This window comes from Phalacrocorax aristotelis, chromosome 19, assembly GCF_949628215.1.
Source record: "Phalacrocorax aristotelis chromosome 19, bGulAri2.1, whole genome shotgun sequence".
Lineage (NCBI taxonomy): Eukaryota > Metazoa > Chordata > Aves > Suliformes > Phalacrocoracidae > Phalacrocorax > Phalacrocorax aristotelis.
Genome location: NC_134294.1, coordinates 9,728,817 through 9,753,547, shown reverse-complemented (window position 1 = coordinate 9,753,547; position 24,731 = coordinate 9,728,817). Strand labels below are relative to the sequence as shown.

General features: G+C 42.7%; 1 protein-coding gene and 1 long non-coding RNA gene across 3 annotated transcripts in view; one reads left to right on the top strand and one right to left on the bottom strand.

The window, feature by feature from the left end:
• The window catches only part of SLC45A1 (solute carrier family 45 member 1), an 81,381-nt gene that overhangs the window by 41,324 nt on the left and 15,326 nt on the right, over positions 1-24,731 (bottom strand). For both annotated transcript variants that reach the window (XM_075114049.1, XM_075114050.1), the window contains exons 4-5: positions 1,197-1,314; positions 345-529 (exon numbers count right to left, since the gene is read on the bottom strand). The gene's annotated coding sequence lies outside the window, so the exon portion shown is untranslated. The remainder of the gene's footprint in view (positions 1-344; positions 530-1,196; positions 1,315-24,731) is intronic.
• LOC142066545 (uncharacterized) lies at positions 1,310-3,395 on the top strand. Its single transcript, XR_012663735.1, has 2 exons — positions 1,310-2,286; positions 2,549-3,395. It is a non-coding gene; the product is annotated as an uncharacterized LOC142066545 (long non-coding RNA).

The following is a 24,731-nucleotide window of genomic DNA, read 5'->3' as shown; positions in this document are numbered from 1 at the left end:
CACAAGACAAATACTGTTTTAAAGCAACAGTATTCCGCATGTAGATCTGATTCAGTCTATCAAATTAATTATAGGAAGTCAGAAGAGATTGGTATCTGCAGTCTAGCACAGTCAAGAGGAGAAAGTAAAACTCCTTATAAATGTAAGTGCATTAAATGTCTATTAAACATACCATCCTTACTGACATGTAATCTGTTTAAAAGCAATTTACTTATCATTCTGTCCTAAAATAAAAAAAGCCCACAATAAGTAAAATAGGGCAGCAGATTTATCAGATGGGCAGAACTACAGTTAAAATGAATGTGTTTCCAGACTCTCTCTTTCTACTTGTAATGTTTACTTACATGTACAGTAGACAGTATTTCAAAGGCAGGACAGAATGTGCTCATGGACTATATCTGGAAATATGCAAGGTCGGTGGTAGTGCCTCAGTATTAGCCAGGTCTTCTTCAGCAGGAGGTTATGTAGCTGTCAACATTATGACAGATCATCACAAGGCACAGTTGAAGGCTGACATGAACTGCTGAGCCTGGAACAAAGGAATAGACTACTTACATCTGAGTTGGATGAACAATAAGTTCAGGTAAATTTATAGCATTTTAGAACTTGTGGTTTTATTCACATTGAGAAGCCTACCTCAGCTAGGAATGCAGAGTCATGGCAGTGCCATGAGATCAAGGAAACAAGTTTGAAGAATGACTTATCTTTACACAAAGAACACATCTCAGCAATTCCACTCTGGAGTGGTTATATTGGTAAAAAACATGATGCCAAATCCAGCCACTCCCACCAACCCCCATGGCAGAGCTTTGAAGACCTTGGTATTGCAAATCAATTTCCTATGCTACAAACAAAATACTTTTGAAAGGGCTCTGACCATGGGCAATCCTCAGGAGCCCTGCGGCACCCACGACACTTCCAGGGACCAAGCGACACACTACTTGTGTTTCTGCTTAAACTTGGGCCTTGCCCAATGAAAGGCCTGGCTTTCTTCCACTGCAGCTCTATTAGCATTGCCAGCAAAGAGAATTTATGCAGAGAGAGAAGGGACTGGCATTCCTTGTACAATAGGGCCAATTGTCTCAGGCTGCCACATTCAGTTAAATGTTTACTTTGTTGTTTCACAACTCAACAGGAAGCGAAAGGTCAGAGAGGGCCCCACTGCAGAACAGAGATGTTGTCATTCATCTATTCACCTTGAGCCAAGATTCCAGTGGGAGACTACTGCTTTCCAGTTTTTTCCTCTTCCTCCAGGAGACAGGCACCAGGTAGTAAATTAACACTCCAGTAATTCTTCCAGTCTGGTTTCACATCCTAGAAGGAATGTTAGAAGTCAGAGTATTCTATCAAGATCCTGAAAGAGGAATATTGCCAGGATTTGTTCACCAAGACAGGTTAATGGATAAAGATTAATCTCTTCACACTACCCTTGAGGACCAGCCTTTTTTGGCACACTTGAAAATGAGAGCTATGGCAAAGACAGAGCCATAAGTGTGCAGGGCTTCCTGTGACAGAAAACTTCTCTACGCTTGAAACGGTGAAGGCGCTACTCAGATTCTGCGTTCTTCAGAGCTGCATTTGCCAGCATGAAGGTAAAATAAGAGCAACTGTTTAATACAAATAAGACACTTATTCTTGGCTTATTATGAATGGACAACCCGCTGTTTTGCTCTCAGTCAATGAAGTGTGAATTCACTTGGAAAGCCACTTGGCCACCTAATCCGTTAAAAATAGCCAAAAACTTTCTTAACCTGTAAGTATTTTCTTCCTCTGTTCTATTAACACAAGGGGAAAAAAACCCACCAAGATTCGCCAATGAAAATCTATCACAATAGCAATCACAACATTACTTTCAAGAGGAATATGCACGGGTCAAAATAAACAATGTAATTTTCAGCTAATTGCAAACGTGCTCTGAGCTCGTGAAGAAAACATGGAATATTTAGTCCTGGCATGAATGAATCCTGCTTTGATGAAACTTTGACCTCATTGTTTCTGATGGCCTGAGTAGCCAGAGTTATCGGGACACAGCCTTGGATGGAATGAGTCATTCCCTTGCAACACCTGTTTCTCTCCACTGACTACCAAGGAGAAACCAAGACAACCAGCTCCAAAGCAGAAGTCTGTATTTGGACAGGCAAATCCTTCCTGCTCTGTTTCTTCCCAAGCACAGCATGCAGTTCACAGGTTAACCAACTACTACCAACTACTATAGGATCTGAAAAGCCTGGTGTACCTGCACAGTCTGGGAAATTTCCTCAAAGATCATAACCTCAAAAACAAAAAGTAAGACCTTTTCCAGCATACAAGGGGAATGCCAAACTGGGGGGTGGGGGTAAGGAGACATGACACCCAAAAACCCCCACCATGGGCTGAGTAAGCAGACACGTATTAACCAAGCCTTCCACCTTCTGAGCTGCTTACACATAAAGTAAGCAGTACTTGTCCTATCGCTGGTTAAAAGCATGGGAGCCCCATTCAAACTGGATAGTAACCTGTGTACTCTTCTGAGATGGCTAACATGTATCCAACTCCTGGTCTCATTAAGGAGGCTGAAAAATCTACCATTGACCTAAGGCAGCAGCAGTCTGACTGGAAAGGCACAGATTTCTTGAGGACTGTCCAGTCTATAAACAGCCAACCACATAATTCAGTGACACACTGAAAATCGCTAGACACGACTCAAAAATCTTCCTCACCGAGCTGACAGGAACATTCCTGGGCCAACTCTTCTGGCCACGAGTACTCTCCTCATCACTGGATATGAGTTGCGTCGTTCACAGCAACCTATGCCAGTAGACTCCTGACTCCTCTACGTTATGAGGCAAATCTCATGTTTTCACAGATCAGCCAGACCAGGCTCTTCACTTCAAAAAGGTCAAAAGTCTTCAAATCATCTTCAAGTTCCCATATGACTATGGGAATTAATATACGGGTATATTTTGAAAAGTCAGCAGGATTTTCATTCCCAAGTCAAAACTATTACGTGAGCAAAGAAAACATTTTCCCGTACAAACTATCTTATGTCCCGTACTATCCTATTCAAACAGCATTTCAAGCTATGTTTGGAGACAAACACCACCGCTGATAACTCACAAATGGGTAATATGATACAGAGTGCTTTAACAGTATTACTGTATTCCATTCTAATGCCACTGAAACACTCCATTTTACAAAATGGGAAACTGAGATACAAAAGGGCTATTACTGTACTGCATTTGTAATTTCACGTTATGTAAAAAAGTACAGACCTGCTGTTGCAGAAATAATGCAAGAGGATTTAGAATTTGCATTTGTTCACAGTGTCACCGAAGATCATGTACAACATGAAAGGTTATTTTTGTTCAAAATGAGTCAGAAAAGACCATAACACAATAAAAAATTTGTCAGCAAGATTTCTTGGAACATTGGACATCTGCCATGTTACTCAAGAATTACATGTATCTCAGTCTCTTGGCTAACACAGAATTTAAATAGGAACATCCACAGTGGTTTTCAGAACATACCACCATATTTTACTCTAAAATCAGAAGGACAAACCCTCTGCTTTAAATACTTACGAGTACTTGTGTGTTTCATTTGGCTGACTGTAAATACAGCTTTTTCAGAGCTGAATCATTACAGCTTGATGACATCCTGTAAACGGTAATGACTCGTCCTTTCATGCAAACAAATGGGCAAAAGTTAGCGAGGAAACTCATTTCAGTGACAGAAATGAGCTGTGCTCCATTAGGACACTGCCCCTCATCTTTTGAACCTCCTCAGAAGGGAAATTTGAGAACACGCAGCAGCAGCAGCAGGCAGAACAGAACAAAGATCAAATGTATTTTGTGAAGAGCCTGAAGAAACCCCACCTCTGTAGAGCACAGAGATCTCGTGCCCATCTCACAGTGCAGACCACATTAAAATGGAGAGTGTAGTGGGGACACTTCTTCTAGCCCTCTGTAACACTCAGCATTTCAGGCTGTGACCCAAAGCCTAATTTAATACAGCCTAGGTGTGCAATGTACGCTCTTGTGCTGAGAAGACTGCTGTTAAGGTGTGAGAAAGTGTACAAGCTCAAAGCTACGCAAAATAAGAAAAAGTAAAATCATGGACAAAAGTGCAATCATCAAGACATGAATAACAGGCCAATGATTCAAGGAAAGAAATACTGACATGAAAAGGTAACACAAAGCCAAAAAATTCTCACACGAAAAAGAAAGCAAAGAAATTCCATGTTTTGTGCCGCTTCTACCCTCTGTGAGGACCCAGTGCCCCTGTAGATGTTAATGCAAGAGCTCTTCTCCCTTGATTAAGATTCACTAATATCCTATCACAGTCGGAGAAAGGCATTGGCACGAAAACAAGTGTCATGCATCTTCTTTTACAGCCCTCCAGATGATTCATAAGCAATTATTTAAAAGTCATAAAATTGTTCATCTATGGGGGTGAATCAGAGAACTAGGAAGTTGCTCATATTCCCAACCATCTATGTGGACCTTACAGTCTTTTGGCAGGATTCCTACAAGACCAAAACTATTTCTAAGACTGATTGGTTTGTGACACAAGCTTCTGATTAAAGAGATACTGTAAGAAGGAGAGAGGTGAGGCCCAGGGTACTGAGGACTAACACTCATGCTGTTTCACTGGCCATATTTACTTTTACACATACATTGTGAACATATTTCCAACAGCCTATTATCATGTAATTGAATGCAAACAACAGTCTTCTGAGGTTATGACAGTAAAAAAAAAAACCCAACCCACAGTGTTATGTTTATAAGCATAAACACTCAAAATTATTGATTACAAAGATGAACTTTATCTACTATTTGGTAACACCTAGGACCTAATATGGCAAAATATTTTTAAAACACTACCTGTATCTGTAAAAGTCTTCCAGGTACCTTAGGAGCTTGGGTTTGGGTTTGGTTTTTTTTTTTTTTGGGTCCCACCCCCGGAACTTAGCTGAGTACTAATAAAGGCATATTGGTGTTAAACTTCCTTCTGGATGCTAGGTACTGCTATAGATAGAACATCATCCAAATGGTATATAATTCATAGACAGATGCTACAGTCATTTTCTGCAGCACACACTCTAAGCAAGCTAAAAGTAAACTTCCTCCTTCCTAGAGCTTTACTCCCATTCAGTCTTAATGCCTGTTCTTTAGATTAAGTCGTTCCTGACAGCATGTCGGTGGAATCTAGAAACGAAAGGCTGTTCCTCAGTCATGGCTATGTCGTGTGCTAAGTAGTTCATTTCATTACTCATGCATTCCCAAAAGAGGACAGACTGACATGGGCACAACTATAAAACAGCCTCTCTAGTAGTTTTCATACAGGGATTATTTCTTATCGGCAGGAAGGGGAAGCTTTATCCATCCATCAGAAACCATCAAGGGGCCATTGGCCCCTGATGAAATCAGAGTAAAACTACTCATGAATGAATTTTTCAGATTGTAAAAAGATGGTTATGAACCACAACGGAAGAATGTAGTGCTTCAAGCTCTGATATTTGTGGGATCTAGGTTCATGCTACAACACTAATACACACATAGCAAGCTTTTACTCATCTTTAGTAACCACAGCATGATGGCAGTAAACTGTGATGCTCTTGATAAAAACCTGGTGTTTAACAATATCAGTTAGGCAAGTCTGGTTACACTTTTTGGCATGAATCACCAGAGAATGCATGTTTTAAAAATTAGCTGCTACAATCACAGCTATATATGAGAGATTAGCAATGCCTTTGAAATGTAACTTCATACCCTCATAGGCATGTTTGCAGCTGAAGGTAAACTGAACTGAAAACGAGCAATGTGAGTTGGAATACAAATTGTGACAGAAAATACCAACCATCTTGTCAAGCAGCTCCTCGGATGTGAAACAGATTCTAGAAAAGCTGTCTCTCAGCATTTGTGGCTTGCAGCAACCAATAGCCAAAAGCATTGGGCTCACAATGAATAAGCAGGAAAGAGAGCACTTGGGTATTTCTGACTTGCTGAGTCCTGCGCACCACTGTGCGGTGCTAGAGACCGAGACTGGCTTGGCCTTCACTTCCAGATGACTCTGCAGCACTTGCAGTCAAGGCTAGAACAGAGCCTGTTCACTCATACTGCTCTCACCTTTACTTGAGGAACGCATACGATGCTTCACTCTGAACTGCCCATCCCACAAACTCTCCACCCATACAGAAACGTGATAAACAGCCTCACACCACCTGCAAAAATTCAGAGGAAAGAACTGCAACGATATACAAGTGGTACACAACAACACAAATTCTACCCTGTCACCGCTTTTCTTCCGTGCACAGAAGTCCGACAGCTCAGCCAGCTCACCAAGCCACCAGTTCACAGCCATGCCATACTAACTCTGGCACAACGTTGGCAGATGGGGTGGGGGGCAACGCCTGCTTAATCTAGTTTACAGAGTACAGCTCTTGCATATCTAACTATGTCCTTGGATTAAAATTTTTAGGCTCTGTCCACTAATAATGGTTATCAGTTCGCTCTTTACAGTGAAACCCACCATTTCCAAAAACAAGCCAGGGATTTCACTGAGGTAGAAATAGCATGGAAACATAGAGGCTGATTCTCAACTATCCTCTGTAAAGTTCAAAGTAATTTCTTGCTAACTTTGCCTCTTTAAGAACTTTCTCATCATCATTTAGCACTGTATTTTAAGTTGACCACAGGAAGCACAAATGGGAACGACCAGGAGAAGCCCTGCCTACCCCTCAGGCACTTCCTGGACTCGTGACAAAAGCACAGTGCAAAATTGCTAAGAAAATGCTTCATGTTTAGGTTATGCTTCTTCTCCCTTTTAGGCAAGAAATATTTGTTCATCAAAAATCACAGTCTAGAAGCAACAACGCCCACCCTCTGTGTCACTGTGTCTGCCTAGACTCAGAGCTGCTGGGAGCATGTCTTCCATAAACCAAGTCTGGGAGTAAACTTAGAGAATGAACCAAACCAAAGCCAAACTCTTAATTTTACCTTCCACTCTTCAAGCAGAGTGGGTGCTTAACAGTCACTTAATCTACTAGGCCACCCTTTGCTGAAAGGAAATTACCTATACTGCTCTCCACTAGCCTTGTAGTGACTTGGCTGATGGAAGAAAAAGTCAATGGTCCCTTTAAGGAGAAAGCAGGTGATTCAAGTATTCCCATGTTAAAAACCGACACTACAAACAATAGAAAAGGCCACAAATTGTTCCCCAATTGCCACAGCTATGCAATACCCGTTGTGTCCGTGTCCCCACCCCAATCATAATGACAGTTAAGAGTGAATTCTCTCTTCCTGCTCAGACATCTAGGCAATAAGAACAAGAACAGATACAAAAGACAAAATGACCACAAAAACTTTTGCAAAAGTATCAATCCCTTTTTCCTTCCATGCTGTCTACAAGGTAGCCTAAAGGACCTTACTTTAAACTTGCGGAGGAAAATCTGTAACACTTAGGCTAAGTCTCAACGTGTGTTTGCTCAAGCCACAATTCAACCCAACACTGAAGGAAGAGTTGGGCATGTGCTAGCAATTCTTTTTCCATCCCTGCTTCATTTCCACAGATAGAAAAGGAATATGCGTGCCAGCAGGTAGGCAGAGCACACTATTTTAGGTACCTGACCTGGATGACTGGAGAAGCAGGACCTTGAAGTGTCTGCTCCTTAATCGGGACACAGCATCTGATCTCTGCTGAGCATCAGAGAGATGCTTCTCTGCACTGTTCCCTTTCTCATGACGATTTCTGCTTGCCTACTCTCACTGAAATCTCTACAGCCTTAGTAATCAGCACATTTCTCTAAGGTTCCCCACAGTTCCTGACAATCTTGAACACACAAAAAAACCCTAGAGAGACAAGATTTAATGTTCTTAACCATAAAGGTTATTACACGTGTAGTCACACAACTCACGGGGGGGGGGGGGGGCGGTCAGGACAGCAAACAAACAAACAATTTGTGTGCATGTTTCTGCTAGCTTTCTAGTGTTCAATACTGTTCGCAGGGCCTTCAGTATTCCTTCCTCAAAAATCCTAGTAATTTCACCACAGGACTTGCTACTGGGAGGGCTTCCCTGCAGTATGAGAAAACACTACCTATGTTCACATCCTTCAGCCATAAGCTATCGACTCCTCTGCGCCACTACAGAAATCAAAAGGCATAGAGTTTTTTCTACAAGAGGATATTTTCTAGAAGACCTAGATGGAGTGGGGCAAACTGCAGCAGGAGAATCTTGCTTGTGCCGAGTGATTTCAGAGTGCAAGAGACAGATAATGTACATGAATCAGCAGTGCCTTGGGCTCCAGTTTTAACAGCATTTCTCTCCACATCAGGAGAAAGATCAGATCGTGTGCCTGACAAGAGCTAAAATCAGGCAGGGAATGTAGCTTTCTAAATCACCTTCTAAGTTGCGGGACTGCAAATCAGGGGAGTTCAGTGAATTTGAAATGCGACACAACAAAAGGCGTGATGGATCCCAGGGGAAGAAGTGGAGATAAGCCTTCCAAAATGCCCATGGTCTTTCAGCATCTTGGTAGCACCAATTCAAACTATATCAGTTCCTCTAATCCATGCTAAAATAGTTTTAATGCCACATTCCTTGTGAAGGAAGCTTATCTTGCCTGATTTGTCACTAGTACAGGTGACCCATAGGCATACCCCAGACTGTGAATCTTCCCTCTACCGTCTCTTTTCACAAAGGCCTAACTCCACCAGCATTATTCCTCCAGGAAATAGATCCACCGTACTCTATTTGCAGATCCTTCCAGGCTGCATTTTTATGCTGCAAGATGCTGAGAGCATCCATAACCTCACAACAAGATGACACCAACAGTGACATCAGAACGTGTGTCCATAACATTATATCCACGATACATGAACGACTGCAGTTCTGCACACGGCAGTGCAGTTGCTGTGCGGGGCAGTGGACAGGATCATCACGAAGATGGCAGCACCGTTCTACAGGCAACTCTTGAACGTAGATATGTTCATAACTAATGTCTGCCATGTCTGAAAAATCATAGAGTAACTTCGGTGGGTTTTACAAACAATGAAGCCCACTACTTCTGACTGAAAACACACCACCAGTTAAATATATGCCAGCTGATTAGCATAAACCCTTTTAGAATTATTGTTACATTACATTCCTCCCCTACAGAACATTCCACACTATAGTTGCTCTCTGAGCAATGATGTCTTCACTGTAACCTAGGCAAACACACAATACTTTACGTAAGAACGCAGTAAAAACATCTTCCATTTGGAATATTTTTATGTGCTGAGATCAAACTTAGTTATGTCCTGGTGAAACTAAAAGTAAGGCAGCTTCTTTTTGCTTCAGAATAGGGAGTATTCCTCAAGATTTAACATATTATGGCATATGGAAGACATCTATCTGTCCTGAGTCTTGTAACCTTTGAGATCTGCCACCCTGCATCAGCAAACTCAAGCACCGGTGGTAACATCACAGGCAAACTTTAAAATAATTAAATAATTAAATATTTTTAACAAGGTTTTAACTATGCCTAGAATCTGCTGTCATCTATGTGGGGATGCAGAAGAAACTCACACAACCTGGGGCCTATATTCTATGTAAAGAGTTCTGCCCAAGGTAAAAAAAAAAAACCCACTCTGCATTATATATTACTTCTTTCCAAGTCTTACTGAAAACCTGTAAACATTCAGTTTCATCATACTGAGAACTTGTATGGTAGCCAACTAGAATATATAAGAAAGTGAATATTCTTATAAATTAAAAGATTTGGAGGAATACGGTGTAGCCTCATTCTCCCACTTTCTCAGGCATGCCTTCTCATACGAGAACTCTGTCTCTTAGCAAATATATAACCTGGTAATTGTTTTCCTGATGATGCAAGCGTTCCTTACCACTATGGGCAACGTTCTGTCCCTGATGCTAGTGACAGACAGACTCATGAAAGACTTAAGTAGCTAGGTAGAAATAAAGACCTTAGAACTGCTTTTAACTGTTTGTCTTTGTTGGGCTATGCCATGCCTATTTTGCGCTCTGAAAAACTGAGATATTAAGGGACAAAAGTGCCCCAGAGTGGGCATGTTACACCTAAAGACTGATTCTTCCAGGCTGGCCCTTTCCATGCAGCCTACAGCATGTTGCATTACAGCTAACAGATACTGCTTCCTGTACACAAAGCCATGTAAAATGAGATTTCAGGAAATTTTTTTTTTTTTTTTAACCTGCAAAATAAATTACACACACACCCCACAACTGGTTTTCTGTTTAAGACCCACAGACTGCCTGCAGGTACTGCTGTGCTCTCCCTGCCTCCAGGGAAAGGAGATAAATCTTACCAAGGAATAATTAGAACAGGGAGCAAACTCTACTGTCAGCTGTGCCAATGCAGGTATACCCTGTTACAGTTCCCTCACTTAGCACTGCTTACCTACTAAATAAACTGACCCAATGAGTCAGTCATTACAACAAAATGATGTAAGGCCTAAAAATTCTGAACTAGTAACCTCCAATATTCTTTGAACACTCGGGAATAACCCTGGCATTAGTCAGGGAGCAGCAAGTACAAGCTGCCACTGCCTTGATGAGTCATGAACAAAAACGACTTGGCATCTCCTACAGCTTTGTGTAACCGTCCTCCTCATGTTCTTCCACTACAAGCCAATGTTTCCCAAACTGGGCACATAGTATGAGCACATCTCTGATGCTGGCTAAATCCCTACTGTGTCCCATGAATTACTCATCCAAGTGTGCCCAATCAACTAGCGCTCTGTGACCTGTGCTCCTCTGCATTTACATACACCTGTCCATTAAAACAGATGCATTTCTGCACTGGATCCTTACCCAGGTAACCTTCTCCTGAAGATAATTCGAGCGTCTAAGTTAACTAGTCTAGTCTTATGCTTCCCGCAGGTGTTTTGCATCAGAACTAATTTCTAATCCCTCATTAAATCTACCAACTTAAAGAGCATTTTTCCAATTATGCAGTCTTTGCTGGCTTTGTAAGTCCTTCTGTCCAAAGGCAAACTTCAAAGCCTACTGTCTTGGGAGATGGTTCTGAAAGCTTCTCCTTCAAGGAGCAGACCGTAGATGAACACCAGGCCTACTCAAAATGTCTGAATATTTGTCAAGGCCAAACATCCACCAGATTGTCTCCTACAGGTCTTTCCTTGCATGAATTGCCAACTGAACCTTTTGAAAGCTTCTCATTCACCTAAAATAAGCACTAAACACAGTCTGGAGACATCTGCCAGTGTCTAGGGAGGCAAGGCCTCTAGAAATGCAGGATGTATTACGCAGTTACACAATATTAATAGTTGTAAGAAACATAAGGCAGGGTCGCCCGTTGTATTTAATTGCAGACTAAAATGGATTTGGTCAGTGCTTAGATGAATGTATCGCTCGTAAGGTCTGAAAAAATAAGAGGGGGGCAGTTTGTTTGGTTTGGACTTTGGTTAAAGTTGGAACCGGTTCAGGAGTTGTGCACGAGAGAGTTAACATCTCCAAAGCAGACGAATGCCAGCTAGAATAGATGTTTACTTCCTGCCAGTGCAGCACTTTTCTTTAAGTTGGTATTTGTCTCAACTACTACAGATAGTAGATCTCAATGGACACGCATAAGAATTTATAGCTATTAAAATGACAATTAATTCAATAAGACTTCCTCTCTCTACACAAAACACAAAAGCAAAGGTTTACTCTACCATCCTTCCTGGTTTTCTGATGCTGTATTTCTCTGCCAACTCCGACAACAAAAAGACTGAAACTGCAGCAATCCCACAACACTCCCAGCAGGCAAGTTTATGCAAGGTAACTCTGTGCTCTTATGGAAAAAGCAGCACAGAGAAGAACATGAAGTGTACCATCATGGCAAGCAGAACCCTTGGCTATGTAATCTGCAATTCAAACAGCTGATTCTTTGCAAAATGAACTCCCTTGTTTCCTCCCAAATCCATGCTAGCTGCTGGCATTCTGTAAGAATTTCCCATTACACTTTGTGATACCGTAATATACCTGGATGCACTGCAGAGGGAACGTCCAACTGTGTGTCTAGGAACTGCAGTTGCTCTCTTGCACCAACATATACCAATGACACTAATCATACTTATTTACGATAACTGGATTCCTATACATTGCTTTGTAATCATTCACCAAAGATGCACAGAACAATGAAAGCAGAAACGGGAAATGCATTATTCCATGTAGAAATCTAGTAAAGAACTCAAATGCCATTTCCTAAAGGATATTTAGAGAACCTTTGCTGTGAAAGCAGAAGCTGAAGTCGCTTCTACCACTACTTCAAAACCACGTTAGAGAAGAACTGTTAATCCTATCCTTAGTGCCTTTCTTTCAAATTATTCTTCCCATCCAGCCCCAGCTCTAAACTGAATGTAGGAATTCAAGGTATGTTGCAGAGGGGCAGTGACTTCCCCCTTGCACTTTGAAACAGAGAATAATCCTTTTGCTGCTCCAGGTCATTGTTAGTCCAACAAAAAAACAGAAAAGCCTTCCCTTGTCCCAAAAATGCTCCGCTTTTCTTCTCCATACAAAACATTAAGAGATTTTAACTTCTGATTATTAAAAATTTAACTCAAAATTGAGAACAGCTTTCATAAAAGATGCCTGGCAAAAAACACCTTAGTATTTGCCAAATTCTCACATAAACATGTATTTACTTATTTGAAGACTAATTACTTGAAAGCTGGCAAGGCCAGGATGCAAGACAAGCTGCAGTGTTTTACCTGCCAGCTTCAGTAAACTCAGCAACATGGGCCCAGATCTCTTAAATCTGAGGTGGAAAGAAAAGGAATTAGCATGTTCAATTAAGAAAAAGAAACTGCTGTTATCCACGCAGCTGGGAATTTGTGTGTATTTGGACAGCAGACCTGGGTTAATGCTCCTCTAGCCTCTACTGTTTACACAGTTAAATCAGAGTGGTAAATAAGCTTAAACGAAAAAAGAACAAATATCAACAATATCAACGGGTAAGAATCTCAGACCCCCAGCAAGCAGTTTCTGACACTACTGAATAAAGTACCCTCACTAACTGCATGTGCTCTTTGCAGACAGGCAGTGACATCTGGCTGACACATAGTGGTTCCCAATATCCTCTGAGTCACACAAGTGAAGCTGTAGCCTCTGCACAGCCCTGATATCCGGTGTTTGCGACAAGGCTGTGGGAGCAGACTAACAAGGGAGAAGGGCAAACAGCTGAGCAATTAATTCCCCTCTGATCAGTACACACTAGGCTATATGCACCACCTCCCACCTCAGACAGAGACAGGAGCCTCTGAGAACTCCAGGCTCTTCATCAGTGGAGACTGATCATCTCCAATTTTTGCTTTGTATTTCTGTAAATCTATTTCTCTTCCTCACTAGCAGCTTTGTGGACTTCCATTTTATTACCTTTAAGGATGCAGATAGTTAGCCTAACAGGGTTTCTGTTTCATAAAAATAGCTCGGGACCTTTGCGCTGCTGGCCCTTAATGGGCATGAGTGCATTTTAGCAAGGATTGGAGGAGGCAGATATTAAAAGTATACCTTGCTTTGCCAACTTTCAACAAAACAACAGAGCACACATTAACCTCACACTGACTATTCCTTATAGAATTTCTCCATTCCTTTAGTATTTTTGGTCAGTAAGAAGCAGAAGTGTTTTGTCCCCAGAACCACCGGTGGCTCGGTAAGCATTCCAGCTTTCCCTCTCCGCATTCCAAGCAGAGGAATCAACCACAAAGGGATTCTTCCTTTTCCTCTGATTAACACATGCGCGCGCGCACACACACGCACACCAGTTTACACATGGCAAGCACCACACATACTTTGGTATTGCTTAAGAAACATCTGGGTTAGGCAAGCAGAGGCTGGAGCGATGGGAATCGCCTTACTGGTTCTATGAAAGACTACCTACAAAAGAGGCCACGAGGTGAGGACAACGTTTCTGAAGTTAGCACGTTTGTCACAGCAAGGGGAAGCTGCAAAGCAAACTTTAGCTGCCTGCCTGCTGTGACAACTCCAGAGGTTGGGTGCTGAGCCCAATGCAAGTAACTGCTCTAACTTCCTAGGAGCACCATGATGAATAATGGCCGTCATTGCGCATGCACATAAAGAGGTAGTCTCTCCATTGCTGGTAGCAATAAAGGAGTAGCTATTCTGGACCAAAAAAAAAGAAAAAGAATCCATTTAATTCGGCCTAAGGCAGTTGCCAGTACCAACTTCCTTAAAGCAGGATGTAAAAGAAAGCCCTACAGATAAGAGCTTTCCTCACAGAGAAAGAGCTAACCTGGTTATCGAGTTTCCTTTGTGCATGGCCCCATCACCAGACCACTGTTAGTCTGATGATGGCCAAACAGGCTAACACCACCCACTGCACTGTACGTGATACTCCTGGCTCCAATGCCTCTCTCTGATGTGGAAAAACCACCACCAACAGACTTATGCCAGCACCTCTTAAAGGTCCAGCTCCCACTTCAGAACCTTGGCAAACGTCTGAGCTAGTGGTTTTATGACTGGGGAAAATTAATCCCCAGCAAGGACAATCAGCAGATGACCACAGGAGGGGACCACTGGTGAGACAGGGTTGAGCACAGGTAGAAATGCCGGTTACTAAGAAATTCTCTACCGTGGGTTTCAGATAACAGCCTCTCTCAACTTCAGGTAAGATACAAATGGGGTTGAATATGGCTTGGCAAGCTGCCCTCCCATCCACGAGGGCTTATGCTTTCTAAAGGGAAATTCTCTAGGAACTCTGTTGACTAGTTATAATGGAGCTTTAAACACACAACACTGCAAAAGTCTAGCCAAATAAAAGTAAGAATTGCTAGTCATAGGTAGTCTTCCTGTGGCTGGAGTCATCCTTTGCGAAGGACTGTGGGCAGACCGTTTGGCTTTGCTACCAACACACAGCACTGGTGCCCTGTCCCCTCTAAGACAACTGGCAGCTCCCAGGAGCTAGTGAGGGCCCTCAGAAGGCTGGCAGCACCCTGGAACTCATCTAAACCAAGTCTGCAGCAGTCTTGAAGAACATGTGCGGCACGATCTTTCTCGCTCGGTTATACACAGATGAAGCACAATTGCATTTTCTGTGTTTCCACAGAAAAGCAGCACTGAAGGTGACACCTAGGCTCAGCTTCTCTTATTTCTGTTTTCCAGTCTAGTTTCTTCAAAGACAGCAACCAGATCTAACATACTTAAGAGGAGGACTAGCCTCTTCTGAATCCTATCCAACCTGAAATACTGGCTTTGTTGGCCAGAGGCCCAGGTGAGGCTGTAACTGTGACACTACATGCAGTACCTTTGCTTAACCTTTTCCCTCCCACGTTGCCAGAATGCAATTCAGATATTTTGACATCTTAGCAACAAAGACGATTTCATATAGAGCTTTTTATTTCTCTTTTCAGTTGAGCATGCCTAATGCAGTGCTTTGTGGCAACTGCAATCAATCCAGTCCCCTCCAAACTCTGAGTCAGACGCTGGGCTGCATCTTGCAAGCCTTCCGTCTCCCCAGTGTCCCCAGGGCCAGAGGTTGCTGGGCCAAGTGCCTCCAGCCCATCTTGGGGAGGGGCTCACAGCACCCTCACCTTTGGCCAACTGCTCGCTCTGTTCCACCCCTCCTGAGTCAACCTCAAGGAGCAGCCAAGTGAGCAATGTCCTTTTCTCTCTTACTGTTTGGTCCAAATAAGAGCCTGTAGGCTTACGCACACACAGAATCAAGGTTCTTTGTGCAGGCTTACTTTCAGACAGAGAATCTTACAACTTCATGGCAACTTGAGATGCTTATACACATTTCTCTAGCCATGCCACAGCTAGCTGAATTAAAAAAAAAAAAAAAAGAAGTTCCACTAAGTGTTCAAACAAATTCCTGGTACATATTATCAGCAACTGGCTCTGGCAGTTGTGAAACTCCTGGTCTTTAAACACAGCAGCCATTCAGGAGCTTCTGTCCTTAGCTCCTTATGGAGAAAGACGATTTATTCTGGAATTGCAAGAGGGCTTTACTCACCATAAAAAAAAAAAAACAACCTACACTAATAGACATAATACCTCAGTCTAGCATTTTTAGAATGGAACTTTTGACAAGTTAATCGCCATGTTGGTTTTAAGTATTGCAAAAGCAAACAATGCACATATATTCTGGGCAGGGTTGTCTGGAAAAATGAAATTCAAACAAGCTGGGAAAAGGCACTCCTAAAGCTTTCTGTTTTCCTCTGCTTAATACAAATTGGATCGTATGACAATTTAGGGTGGGAGATGCTTCAGGAGGTCTCTAGTCCAACCTCCTTCTCCAGGTGAGATATCAGCCATTATGTCAGATCAAGGTGCTCAGGGTGTGATTCAGTCTGGTCTTGAAACCCTCCAGGGACAGAGACCGCACAACCCCTCCGAGCAGCCTGTTCCAATGCTGGACTGCTCCACTGTGAGGAATTTCCCCCTCGCAGCTACCTGCAGATGACAAAATGGTCTTTTCAGCCACAGAAATTTTTCTTCTGTCAGTTTCCCCCTTTAGTTTCCTAACTTTCATAGTGGCAAACTCATCTTCTCAAACCCCTTCTCTCATCTGACTCCTACTTGCTGCCTCATTCCTTTTGCTCGCCTTTGACTTCTCACCTTCACCACACCATCCCCTATACTGAAAACAGCTTGTTGCTTTTTGCTTAGAAGTCCTCCTGGAATTTCTTGCTCTCATTCTCTCCTCAGTTTACTCCTTAAATTTTCTCAGCTCTAAGGATGAGTGCAGGTTCCTGCAAGAAAGATCCCATGTCACCTTTTCTGCTTGAATTCCTCGGTGCAAGGTAAAGACTGCCCAGGACTTTTCCACTCTGTAGGTAACTGCATCCACAAGCAGCACTGGAGGCTCTCCTTCCTCTCCTCTGCAGCATTCCTCAGGGCATCACAAAAAAAAATCTCTCGCAAGCAGACACCGTGAATGGCAGCTACCTTGTTTTCAGCTCCTGCCCTGGAAACTACCGGATGACTTCTACCATGAGGCAGTACCATCACAACTCCTGTGACAAGCGCTAGTTTCTGCAGAACTTCAGGCAAATGAGAGATGTAGCCCAGCTGTGCAAGCCACCCCTGAAGGAATTCCAGGTGAATTCATAGTAACATGGAAAATGCTGATAGACTGCTTCCCCACCCCCACCCAAGGGGAAAAGGATTTCAACTTTAAAATAACAACAAAAGATTACAGACTGGGATATCCCAGCTACCTTAAATCTGACTTCAGCAGTCAAGTCTTACTTTGGGTGACTCAGGGTTACTCAACTATCAGGACAAATTATCAAGCCAACCCTTTCACTCTGACAGCAAGAAATAATGACTCTCGTGACATTTCTTCCTGTTCGCTTGCTTGCCAAATAACATTGTTGGTATCTTCTTTACAAAATAAACACCAGCTACCAGAACCTGATGTACAACCAAGCTGCTCCAGCTTCTCTCAAGTACAGATAGCAATGGTACAGTTTAAGTAATTTCCCAGAAACTGTAAATTCAAGTTATTAAATACACTTAAAACTTCTACTATATTCTTAGGCATCTCCATTTCAAAAGAAGCAAAGCAGCCTCTGAAAATGGCATATAGCAAAAATACCCTGGAGAATCACAGGCATCCTAGAGCTCTGAGGTGAGATACAAAGCCCTGCTACCCAGTCGGGCCCAGCCACCTGCGCTAAGTGAATTACAGACCAATCAGCCTTATGGATACAGATGGAGACTTCAGCTCTTCATGCAGCCTCGAAGAGGAAAAGGAAAAGCTTGAAATAATCTCTCTTATTTAGGCTGAGCCTAGGTTATCCTACTATCCATGGCAGTTTCAAAGCATGTATTGAAGGGCACTAGGAAGTGTGTCAGGTGTCACACAGCAATTCCTCAGCAAGCAAAATAATCTCTCTTATCTAGGCTGAGTCCAATTTATCCTGCTATCCATGGCAGTTTCAAAGCACGTACTGAAGGGCCCTAGGAAGTGTGTCAGGTATCACACAGCAATTCCTCAGCAAGCAAACAGGTAGGGAAGGCACTATCCCTGGAACATTTGCCAATATGCATCTCCTTGAGTGCCCCATGGTGGGGTTCCCTACTTAAGAACCATTTCATCCCTACCAGGCAATGTGTTCTAGTGCTGTACTGTAAATTTGGTTTTACACCAAAACATGATTTGTTTTACATAACACCTTACTCAACTCCATCCCTGTGTGCTGCCTCCAACAGGACCCACTAGCAAACATGGAAGTAAAGCGTGCTAGAAATGAGGCAGAGAAACCTTCTGTCCACCATCTGTTAGGGATTCAGCAGTCAGCTCTAGTGACAGCATCTAGTGACAGATGACAGGCTGATGGTTGGCTACCTGCTCCAGGCTCTCCTCCTCCTTTCATGGACAGGGAGACATGGGGCATGCTGGACCATCCCTTCAGAGCTACTACAAGCTCACCCTGCCCTGAAGAGGCACCTTTGCTGGTGACTGTACTGGAACATGGGCTGCTTAAAGCCACCCCTTCCTTACACTGTGTGTTCGTTTTAAAATAACCCCTAACCAACTCATGCTATAGACTGATTTAAGAACCTCCAAGACTTAAACCGTAAAGCGTACTCTCTGACAACTCCCAGAAAAATGCCTGGGAAGCAAACTAAAATGCCTGAAAACAGCTGCTGTGTTGACTGCTGAAATCTGCTAGCCGTGCTCCCGCTCAGCGCTCAAGCAGTAGCAGTGACCCCACCCCAGCGGATGGAGCAGCATCCTAACCTACGCTACCTCAAACTAATTAGCTGGCAGCTCCCCCTAACACAAGCGTACACTTTTATTCCTCAGCAATCTCTTTTTACACTTAAAATGCTTGAAGGAGCTGAATGGAAAAATAAATGATCTTCCTTCCCTCCAACCAGTAACACAGTAATCACAAACAGGCAATGGCTGTTGCCATTTCTCAGAGAACGTTCTGTAAAAGCAAAACTGTGTAAGTACATCAAAACTATTTAAGTACATCAACTGAACAGGAACTGCGGTAACGTTTCAAAGACATTACCTGTACATTGGCAGAGAAAGTAACTCCTATGGCCTCTACTTGCTTTAGGAAGCAAAGGAGCTTCAGTACATATAACACAAGGTAACGCACCTAAGGAAAATCAAGGTAAACCAGGCCTACGCAACACTGAACCCATAACAGGCTCAGAAAAGAGACCACCAAGTCACACACGACAGCCCTACTCAATCAGTGGCTCAAATTCATAGAATCATAGAATGTCCTCAGTTGGAAGAGACCCACCAGGACCATCGAGTCCAACTCCTGCCCCTGCACAGGACACCCCCAAATTCACACCGTGTCTCTAAGGGCCTTGCCCAAGTGCTTCTTGGATATCGCCAAGCTTGCTGCTGTGATGCCTCCCTGGGGAGCCTGTTCCAGGGCTCCACCACCCTCTGGGGGAAGAGCCTTTTCCTAATATCCAACCTAAACCTCCCCTGGCACATCTCCCTGCCATTCCCTCAGGTCCTATTATTGGTCCTAAATTGGGGCAGGTGCCAAAGACAGACAACAACAACTAGAAGGATATGGCCAGTCAGACACAGCATCTGTCCCAAACATGGCTTGATCTCTGCACCAAGGGTGATGCAGAGAGAAAAGGATCTACAACAATGAAAGGAACAGGGACTCATGAGGAGAGACTGATGGGGCTGGGATTTCCATCTGGAGGGGAGAAAGGTGCGGAAGACCGGAAGGATTACAATTCAGGTTAACAAACCCCACAAAGGCAGTAAACAAGCTGAATGTGGAGCTCTCACCATGTATAGTTATTTGCCAGACCCTGTAATTTTAGAAGCATGGGCTCCTTCAGAAACTAGCAGCAAATTGGGTTAGAGCAGATAAAACACTACTTTACACTGCAAGCAGGGAACTCCCAGAGCCTGCTCCCACCAGTGGCAGTGGAGGCAGCCACGCTCAGGAGGTTCAAAATGGGACCAGATAAATGCCTGGAAAAGTGGTAGTGGTCTGTAACCAGAAAACACAGGACCAGGCAGGGATGTAACCCGGCGACAACAGCTACGGCTTCTGAGGGAGTGCAGGAGGAGTGGACCACAAAACTTTCCTACGGGTCACACAGGAGTCTGAGCACTGGCCTAGATGGACTGTTGGTCTGACCCATTTGGGCATTTCTCATGTTATTTTCATTCCCACACACAAATCTCTCGGCTTTAGTTGGATCCACAGCCAAACAGAAGATTCAAATTCAGAACTTCAGTTTGTGCACTGTCTCGATATTCATGCACACACACAAGACCCTGCATGGATGTTACTCTCATTACACATACTTCTGGATTATCTTGCTTTTCCATTGAAATACAGGCTGTCTTTTGGGAGCCACCCAGCTGACCTGACTTCAGGAGACAATGCTGCTGAACTGCTGTCAGCTGCTCCACTGGAATACAATACCATTTGACACAGAAGGAAAACAATTCTTAACATGTTAACTACCAGAGGTTATCACCAGTGTTTGTTGTGTGTGGAAGACAAGCAAATAAGCAGACAAATGCTCTCCTATACAGCGAGTGGCTTGGGAAAGGGCAAACCAACATATCTGCAGAGTACTCTGCATCCACTCCTCTGCATGTGTGCATTTTTAGATGCAAAGCTTATTTTTAAAGTTATAAAAAGAGGATTTCAGAGAAATCATTAACCCATCAGCAGAAAACCTGTCCTCTGCATAAGCCCAAAGTTCTCCATCAATACACAGACAACATCTTTCCCTACTAGACTGATGGGATACTAAAGTAACTCGGAGGTAAGGCCTGTATTACTAGAAATCATTTCATGAAGGCTTTACTTTGAAACTACTGCTTCCAGCAAGACCAGAAAACTTGGGAGATCACACCAGAATTAGAAAGTGCCTGCTTGCCAGGTTTTAAGATTGAACCACATACCCTTCCTTGCCAAAAAGACTATTTTGATAGCAGGCTTGGTTCAGCTTATTTACAGTTTGCAGGTCATTTTTTAACTTGTCAAAACATATGCCAGGCATGTGTGCAGCAGCCAGATAACTTATCATTTAAGTAATTTCTGAAAACAACATGCAGAAACAAACATTTAATACTGATTACTATCACTTATACTTTGATTTTGGCTTCATACTACTATCTTTGCATCACTGTGTTTAATTACACTCCACATTTCCTTCGTGATTCATCGTTGCATAACAAACTAGATAGCCACTTTATGGGCGTGTTGCAGGTTTGCACAATTAACTGAGTCTATTGGACTGGAAATGACGATTTGTATTAACTGAAAAGATCATGTGGCTGCGCAGTTTGTGGGTGTTGGTTTATTAGAATGGAAAGTGCCAATTAGAGAAGGAGAAAACAAAGACAAACTCATTATGTTTTAAAGAGAAGTACCTATGACTTCCTGGAAATGTTACAGTTTATCTGGGATAGGATTCCTAGCTGCTAAATTACAAAAAAAATTATTCTCCCTGTGCTCATGAGCATGTAGGAACGGCAAACGAGGAAGCACCGGCGATGGAGGGAGAACAAAACACTAGCAAACCAGGAACAGGGCGAGAGAGGAGTTTCCATGCCAAGGCCACCTCCATCCCCCAGCCCTGCCCAGCAAAGTCTGTGCCTGCTGCAGGCCAGGCGCATCGGTCACACAAGCTGCAGCGGGCTGTATGGACTCATCAGGGACCAGCTGCTCTGCCCCAAACAAAGGAAGAAAGCAGAGTCTCAAGACGACAGCGACTTCAGGACTTGTGGATGCTGGGTTTCGGCTGTGCGGCAGGTCACACAGGTACAGCCCCACTGCTCTCCCCACAGACTCCTTCCAGCCATGCAACAGGCATACCTTTGTCCTCCCCATATTTTAAGCTCAACAGCAAATTCAGTTTGATCGTACTTTACTCTTCACATCTACTTTCAACAGCTCCACCTCATTACCACAAATCTACACTAAAAATGCAGAACTTAAATGCCTCCAAACTTACTAAAGGTTATAGATTTGGTTATGGTACTCGCACCATTTTAACAATTAGGTGATGCTTATGACAGGACAAACACCATATAACCTAAGTAGGTAAAATTAAAGATGTGTAAAAAACTCAAGCTATTTAGTCACTCAAAAAAACTCCACCATCATTTGTATTCACCCCTCAAATCAAGTGTGAAATATTTCCCATTAATTTTCTGCAATGTACTTAAAAAAAGAAATTGCATAAATGAATTATCCCTTGTAAATTTCTTAAATTTTAACACAGAAGGAAGTTCAATTTGAGTTTGAAAAAGTGCTTGATACATTTCAATGTGGTATATTAAAGGACAAAGTATTTTTTTAGGTTTTTCTTTTTTTTTTGGTGGGGAGGGGAATGGAAACACACAGAATCAGGTTATTGCCTTAATTTGTATTTTCATAATTCTACCCATGTTTATGTGAGGTGTGAAGATACTGAACAGCAGACCAAGACCCTCAAAAGGTCATGTTTCTCACTCCTAAAAGCAGATTATTATTCCTACAGCAATAATAAATTCTGGTTCACCTTGGAATCCTTTCTTCCCGCCAGACTTCACAGTAGAGCCAATACACATAAAATACCAAGTGCACATCATGTAGAAATGCTCTCATGAGAACATAAGTAATAAAAAAAGCTTATTTTAATGCAATTATGTGCAAAAGTATCTGTCTGTCAGGATCTCTAATAACTGCAGTCAAGCTTTGCTTTTCCTGCCAACATGTATTGGCGACAGATGGAAACTCCAACAAATGCCACAAGGTTCACAAGTACAAACCAAGCACAAGCGTTCACTCTGCAATATTTCTTAGTGCCTTGAAACAAGAACCGTGTGGGTGTCAGGTGCAAACGCAAGAGGAATCTCATTTTCTGTCCAAATACATCAGGCTGGTAAATGAAGTTAGTAAATCAAACACTAAGAAAAAAAAGGGGGAGACAAGCTGGGAGATAAAAAGAGATTGTGAAACGTTGCACAAAAAGTCTGTTGAGAATTATGGTGATCACTCCAGCTTCTTGCCCTCCTTCTCATCCACCTGCAACCAATGGTGTTATGCACAAGCGCAGTTAAGACCTGCCTTGTACACACACGCATATATATATGCAGACATTCATATGACATATATGTTTAAGAGTGAAAAGCTATTCTCATGCCTCGATTTTTTGAGATGCCCAATTTGAAATGCTTTGAGGCAACCTGATCTTAAAGGCATGACTGCAGTTTTTTCTCTAAACCTCACAAAGGTTATTTAGAACATGTATATGTAACCTTAACTAGAGACAGGGGAACAGAGAGCGCAACATTTAGAAATACTTCTAAATAAGTATTTTAAATATCAGCTATTTAATTCCCTCAGTAGACACAGGTAAGAGCTGAAATTCAGAGATGTTGATTAATCTTTTTTCGAGCAAAATCATTAGGTCCTGTCATGCTCAGCTCAGAAAGTTTGAGTTTTATTAGTAGGCACAAAGATGCACTCATGTAAGTAAGCATTAGGCTCTGGAATTAAAGATGTCATTCATAAATAGACATTAAAACAAGTCAGATTATGATGTGAAAAAAACACAACCAAGTTCAGCACCACAGTCTCACTTTGTTGGGGATGTCTGTAGCAAGGGGATCAGTAGCACAAATACAAGCACATATCTCAAAATATACTCAGCAGACTGTTGTGTCCCCTTCCGCATGCCCTATATAGGCAGAATCTCAAATACGGGTAAAATTAACTTCATGCTATTTGGGAATCAAGTTACTGAACTATTAATTTCTACAATGATACACTTAGAACTGTCTCCAAATACCATTTCTATATATATAGCTTTTCAACTGAAATTACTGTTTCAGAATGAGAACCAGCTGAGCTTTACCCCCATTGTCCTTCCTGCCTAATCTGCCCTTACCTCCAGGGCTCAGAGCCACGCAGTATTCCACCTTCAGATCTTGCAAAATCTGAAATCTCCTTCCCCTGCTTTCACAGGTCCCAGATATACCCACCTGATACCTAGGGCATCCCAAGCTTCCTGGGATTATGTTTCTAATGGCATGCTATGCTTCTAGGCTGTCAGTTTTGCTCACTATTTAGTTTGTAAAGATCATAAGCCACACATATTGATGATACTCTGTAAATAAACAATTTTATCAAAAGAACAGACTGTTAAAGGCATTGCCTTTAACAGGTTAAAAAGGAGAGAACAAGCCACAGGGAAAGGCACAAAGAAGGCAGAGAGCTGACTGCCACCATTCTTTCCAATCTCAGTGAAGCCTACTGCCCAATTATGACTGTAAAAGACTGATGCCTTCTAGGCTTGCCAATACAAAATACACAACCACTATAGGCACTGACAATATCTAGTTATTTCTCAAGAGTTTCTGTTTGGTCTTGATGAACAAGGGTCTGGTCACAGTAATCCACACATCTCACGCTGGGCAATGCAGGTATGCCTGGAGATTGACTCAGTGGATGTAGGGCCTCAGCAGCATGTGCTGCAGCGCACCAGCTCAGCTGGGAACGGCTTCTTCCACCGACAGCCTACCCAATCTAATTTATGTCCCTTACCTTGGTGTCTTTGACAGAGTAATTAATAAACTTTACCTCCCATAAGGACCAGTTCAGAGGCCCCAGCACCTCTGCATACGCTCCTTGCAGTGGGCAAACCAGTTGAGATGTCTCAGAGCAGAGACAGAAATACTTCCCTGGCAGGGATAAGAAACACTATGCGTGTGCACATGCACGCACACACACACACACAGATTATTTTGCAGTTTTCAGATGTACTCTC